This window comes from Triticum aestivum, chromosome 7A (assembly GCF_018294505.1).
Source record: "Triticum aestivum cultivar Chinese Spring chromosome 7A, IWGSC CS RefSeq v2.1, whole genome shotgun sequence".
Classification (NCBI taxonomy): domain Eukaryota; kingdom Viridiplantae; phylum Streptophyta; class Magnoliopsida; order Poales; family Poaceae; genus Triticum; species Triticum aestivum.
The window spans coordinates 623,304,264-623,310,619 of record NC_057812.1 but is presented as its reverse complement, the minus strand read 5'-3'; positions in this window follow the sequence as shown (position 1 = coordinate 623,310,619).

Genomic DNA, 6,356 nt, shown 5'->3' with positions numbered 1-6,356 from the left:
TACAGTTGTTGCAACTCGGTGTGACCGAATGGTTCAAATCGGTTGCACCGAGATCGAAAACCTAGATCAACTTAATGATCTCGGTAGGACCGAAAGTAGGGTATCGGTCAGACCGAGAATCATAAAGAGGTTTTGGAAGTTTAAGTCTATGACGAATCGGGGACTCCGAGCGCTCCTCACACAGAGTGGTTCGAATCTGACTTGATCAAATTTTGTGATGTAGCATGAATAGAGTTTGAGACGAGAAAAGCATAGATAGCTAGAGGAGGTTCTTAGGCATTCTTGTCCATCCACTTGGCAAAAGGAAATAAAACCAAACAATCAAAACAACAAGTGGATGTCCTCGAATGAGTAAAATATGCAACCAGCATGCTCACACAATAAGATGGCAAATGAAATATGTGACAAGGCATGCACAACCAATTCTAGCATCTATCAAGCAATTTGCGATGACAAGGTCATCTATATATGAGTATATTGACTTAGGAGTCAAGTGAGAACACTTGATCATAGGTCATACTCATCGTTTAAGCTCAAGTGGGGTTACCACTTTTACATAAAGCATTGTTGTGTTCACATCTTTAGAGTTGCTTTAGCTCAAGTCTTAGAGTAAAGCTCCCCCTAGATGTGATATCCCCCCTTAGAGGGATGAACTAACCTCGGGTTTTGTCGATGATGACTTCATGTAGATGTTGAAGATGTGGATGCTCAATGTTGATGTAGATCACTTGGAGCTATCCATTTGAGTGAATTGCACTTTCAATACCTACATGGGTTAGTCCCACAAGGAACAAACAAGGATATCCATAGACATAGAGTGATGCACACACAAGATGATGTCCATGAAAACTTTTAGGTTACCTTGTCCCTTGTCTTACCAACAAGAGGGTTTGTGACTCCTTGAACTAGTGCAAGATGTGGAAGTTGATTGCACTTGTTCTTGCCAAAATGATAAGAGTGAAGTATGTTGGCGGAGTCACCCTCAAGAACTCTCTAGTTCTTCTTCTTTTGGATCCACACCATCTTGATGGGAATCCTTGGAGTTGTAGTCGTACTTGATGAAGTGGAACTTGAAGTAGTCTTGGGAATCCACTTGACTAAGGTCTTAGGAGCTTCTTCAAATGCATCAATTTCCTCTTGAAGCTTGTCCTTGCCTTTTTGCTTGTAGTCTTGTGGTGGAAGATCATCTTGAGCTTGTGTCCCCTTGAAAGAAGTATCATACTTCTCTTGTTGAGGAACAAACTTTGTCTTGGGGTATTGATCTTCTTCCCACTCAACTCCATTGGCATTGAACTTTCGTTCAAAACCAACACCTTGATTCTTCCGGTGCATTCCTTGCTTGCGCACAATTTCCTCGAATTGCTTACTCCCGGCAAGGCTTTTGTACACTCCTTTCTCTATAATTCCCTTCAATAAGCTATTTTCTTGCTCAAGTGTAACTTGGCTAAGAGAATCATTAGTGGAATCAAGAGAACTACTAGAAGCAACAATATTGGATTTAGCATGATCATTGTTACTGCTAGAGGAAGAATCTTTCTTGTTCTTGTTACTAGACTTGACTTGAGGCATGTAAGTGGATAAGAGTAAACGCTTGGCAATGTAAGAAGAACTTTTCTTGCGGAGATCATCATTGATTGCTTTTAAGAACTCATGCTCTTGCTCAAGATTGAGCTTTTCAAAGCGTAATTTCTCATGAGCTCTTAAAAGTTCTCGATGATCTTCGAAGATAGTTTCATGAGCTAACTTAAGAGTGTTTAGTTCTTTAGTTAGAGCCTCAATCTTCTCCTTATCATTGTCATTCGTTTTATCTTGATTAGCATGATTAATTGACGTTTCATCATAGTATTCATCACTAGAGTTGTCAACAAGCAAATCATCACCTAACAAGTCATCTTCATCACTATTGAAATCAACATACTCGGGGTGTGTTACCTTAGGACCTTTGGCCATGAAGCATCTTCCAATTCCTTCATTTGGTGAGTCAAATATGTCGTAGGAGTTGGTTGACACAAGTGCTAGACCGGCAACACCTTCATCTTGAGTATCTTCGGAGTCGGAGTGATAACTTCTCTCGGAGTGGCTGTCGGAGTCGGAGCCGGATACCCATTCACCAACATGAGCTTGATGTCTTCGTTTTGTGTAGCTCCTTGATGATTTTTCCTTCCTTTCCGAATCCTTGCTTCTCCGTGAGTATCTTCGTTCATAACGATCATCTCTACTCCTTCTCTCTCTTGGTGGTGATTCTTTGCTTCTTCTTTTTGGAGAATCTTCTCTTCTCTTGTAGGGAGCCGTACACTCATTGGAATAGTGTCCGGGTCTTCCACAACTGTAGCAGTTTCGCTCTCGACTAGAAGATCTTTTGTCATTGTAGGACCTTGACTTGAAGCTTCTATCTTTGCTTCTACTCTTGTAGAACTTGTTGAAGTTCTTCACCATTAAGCTCAATTCTTCATTGAAGTTTTGTTTCTCACTTGATGATGTAGGGGCTTCACATGAGGCTTTGTAGGCACCACTTGATTTGTTGTGAAGTTCCTCTTTATCCTTAAGTGACATCTCATGAGCAACAATTCTTCCAATCACCTCCGTTGGCTTGAGATCTTTGTAATTGGGCATCATTTGGATCAATGTGCACACGGTATCATATTTTCCATCCAAGGCTCTTAGAATCTTCTTGATGATGAATCTATCGGTCATCTCTTCACTTCCTAAGCCGGCAATCTCATTTGTGATGAGAGCAAGCCTAGAGTACATTTCAGCGACACCTTCACCATCCTTCATTTTGAACTTGTCAAGTTGACTTTGAAGCACATCCAACTTGGATTCCTTGACGGAGTCGGTACCTTCGTGCATATCAATCAAAGTGTCCCAAATTTCCTTTGCATTCTCAAGACGGCTGATTTTGTTGAATTCTTCGGGGCACAATCCGTTGAAGAGAATATCACAAGCTTGAGCATTGTATTGCAACATCTTCAACTCATCCGCGGTAGCTTCACGGTTTGGTTCTTTCCCATCAAAGAAGTCACCTTGCAAACCAACACACACAATAGCCCAAACGGCGGGGTTATGTCCAAGAATATGCATTTTCATTTTATGCTTCCAACTAGCAAAATTAGTACCATCAAAGTAAGGACCTCTACGGTGATAATTTCCCTCGCTAGACGCCATACTCTCCTAGGTTGTGAAACCAAGGCTATGACCACCAAAAGCTATGGAGATCAAAGCAAATGGAGACCAAAGCTCTGATACCACTTGTAGGATCGAAAGTATGTCTAGAGGGGGGTGATTAGACTACTTGACCAAATAAAAACTTAACCTTTTCCCAATTTTAGTTCTTGGCAGATTTTAGCTATTGTAGGACAAGTCAAGCAATCATCACACAATTCAAGCAAGCATGCAAAGAGTATATTGGCAGCGGAAAGTAAAGCATGCAACTTGCAAGAATGTAAAGGGAAGGGTTTGGAGAATTCAAACGCAATTGGAGACACGGATGTTTTTCCCGTGGTTCGGATAGGTGGTGCTATCCTACATCCACGTTGATGGAGACTTCAACCCACGAAGGGTAACGGTCGCGCGAGTCCACGGAGGGCTCCACCCACGAAGGGTCCACGAAGTAGCAACCTTGTCTATCCCACCATGGCCATCGCCCACGAAGGACTTGCCTCACTAGCGGTAGATCTTCACGAAGTAGGCGATCTCCTTGCCCTTACAAACTCCTTGGTTCAACTCCACAATCTTGTCGGAGGCTCCCAAGTGACACCTAGCCAATCTAGGAGACACCACTCTCCAAGAAGTAACAAATGGTGTGTTGATGATGAACTCCTTGCTCTTGTGCTTCAAATGATAGTCTCCCCAACACTCAACTCTCTCTCATAGGATTTGGATTTTGTGGAAAGAAGATTTGAGTGGAAAGCAACTTGGGGAAGGCTAGAGATCAAGATTCATATGGTAGGAATGGAATATCTTGGTCTCAACACATGAGTAGGTGGTTCTCTCTCAGAACATATGAGTTGGAATTGTGTATGTGTTCTGATGGCTCTCTCCACGAATGAAGAGGAGGTGGAGGGGTATATATAGCCTCCACACAAAATCCAACCGTTACACACAGTTTTCCAATCTCGGTGGGACCGAATCAACAAACTCGGTCGGACCGAAAAGGTAAACCTAGTGACCGTTAGAGATTTTCGGTGGGACTGACATGCAACTCGGTAGGACCGATATGGTTAGGGTTTGGGCATAACGTAATCTCGGTGAGACCGATTACACAAACTCGGTGAGACCGAGTTTGGTAATAAGCTAACCAGAGAGTTGGTCAGGTAAACTCGGTGGGACCGATTTGCTCTTTCGGTGAGACCGAAAAGTTACAAAAGGAAACAGAGAGTTTACACTGCAATCTCGGTGGGACCGATTCGCTCTTTCGGTGAGACCGAAAAGTTACGAAAGGGAAACAGAGAGTTTGCAATCCCATCTCGGTGAGACCGAGATCCCTATCGGTAGAACCGAATTGCTAGGGTTTGGCAGTGGCTTATGACAAGTGAAACTCGGTGGCGCCGGATAGAAAGAATCGGTAGGACCGAGTTTGGCTTAGGGTTTAGGTCATATGTGGATATGGGAAAGTAGTTGAGGGTTTTGGAGCATATCACTCAGCACATGAAGCAAGAGGCTCATTAAGCAACACCTCATCCCTCCTTGATAGTATTGGCTTTTCCTAAAGACTGAATGTGATCTTGGATCACTAAAATATAAAATGAAGAGTCTTGAGCTTTTGAGCTTGAGCCAATCCTTTGTCCTTAGCATTTTGAGGGTTCCACTTTCACATCCATGCCATGCCAATCATTGAGCTTTCCTAAAATAGTCATCTTGGAATAGCATTAGCTCAATGAGCTATATGTTGTTATGAATTACCAAAACCACCTAGGGATAGTTGCACTTTCAATAGTGTTGAAGCAGAAAGGCCCGTATGGGGTAATAAATGTCGTTGCGGCCTGGTCGGACTCCTTCATCTTAATCTAATGGTATCTGGAGTAGGCGTCGAGGAAACACAATGACTCGTGTCATGTAGTTGCGTCAATGATTTGTACAATGCAGGGCAACGGGAAGGGGTCCTTAGGGCAAGCCTTATTGAGGGCTTTGAAATTGATGCAAAGGCGCCATGAGTTGTCCTTCTTCGGCACCATGACCAGGTTGGCTAGCCAGTCCGGGTGCTTGATCTCTTTGATGAACCTGGCCTCAAGTAGTTTGGCTAGTTCCTCCCCCATAGCTTGTTGTTTGGGTTCAAAAAATCGCCGCAGCGTTTGCTTGACTTTTTTAACCCCCTTATTACGTTGAGGCTATGCTCGGCCAGTCTGTGTGGGATTCCTGGCATGTCCGAAGGATGCCAGGGAAAGATGTCCCAATTTTCACGTAGCAACGCTCGTAAGGAGGTGTCGACCATAGGATCCAGTTGTGCTCTAATGGATGATGTTTTGTTAGGATCCGTCAGGTGCACTTGAAATTTGACTATTTCATCTGCTGGTTTGAAAGAGGCGGATTTGGGCCTCTTGTCGAGGACTACATCGTCTTTGTCCACTGTGGAACACAGAGTAGTTAATTCTTAAGCCGCGAGGGCCTCAGATAGTGCCTCAAGGGCCAAGTATGCGGTTTCATTTTCGGCACGGAGTGTTATATCCAGATCACTGGTGATGGTGATTACTCCGTTGGGCCCTGGCATTTTAAGCTTCATGTACCTGTAATGGGGTATGGCTTGGAAGTGTGTGAAGGCGTCCCACCCCAAAAGGGCGTGATATCCGCTATTGAAAGGGGCCACGTGTAAGAGCAACTCTTCGGACCTGTAGTTATCAGGCGTGCCGAATACTGCATCAAGTTTAATTTTCCCCGAGCATCGTGCTTCTCGATTGGGGATAATGCCTCGAAAGGTGGTACTGCTTTGCTTGATGTGACTCTTGTCCATTTGCGTTTTTTCAAGCATATCTTCGTAGATGAGATTAAGTCTGCTGCCGCCGTCCATGAGCACTTTGGTGAGTCGAAAGCCATCCACAATTGGGTCTAAGACCAAGGCGGCTGGTGCTCGGACTGGTCGGGCCCTTGGTTCGTCGTCGACGGCGAAAGTTATGGCCGTAGTGTTCCAAGGATTTGTTGCGGTTACTTGGTTGACTTCGGCGAGGTCGCGGAGCGCCCTTTTGCGCCAATTATTTGAAGAAAATGTCTCAAAGATCGTAAAGACGTTGGGATCGTCATCCTCCGAAGAGTGCTTCTCTGGGGTAGTACTAGTGAGGATAGCCACACCGCTCTTAGCCACTTGCCGGAGTACCCAGCATGCTCGAAGGCTATGCGTTGATTCGATGTTCAACATTCTATGT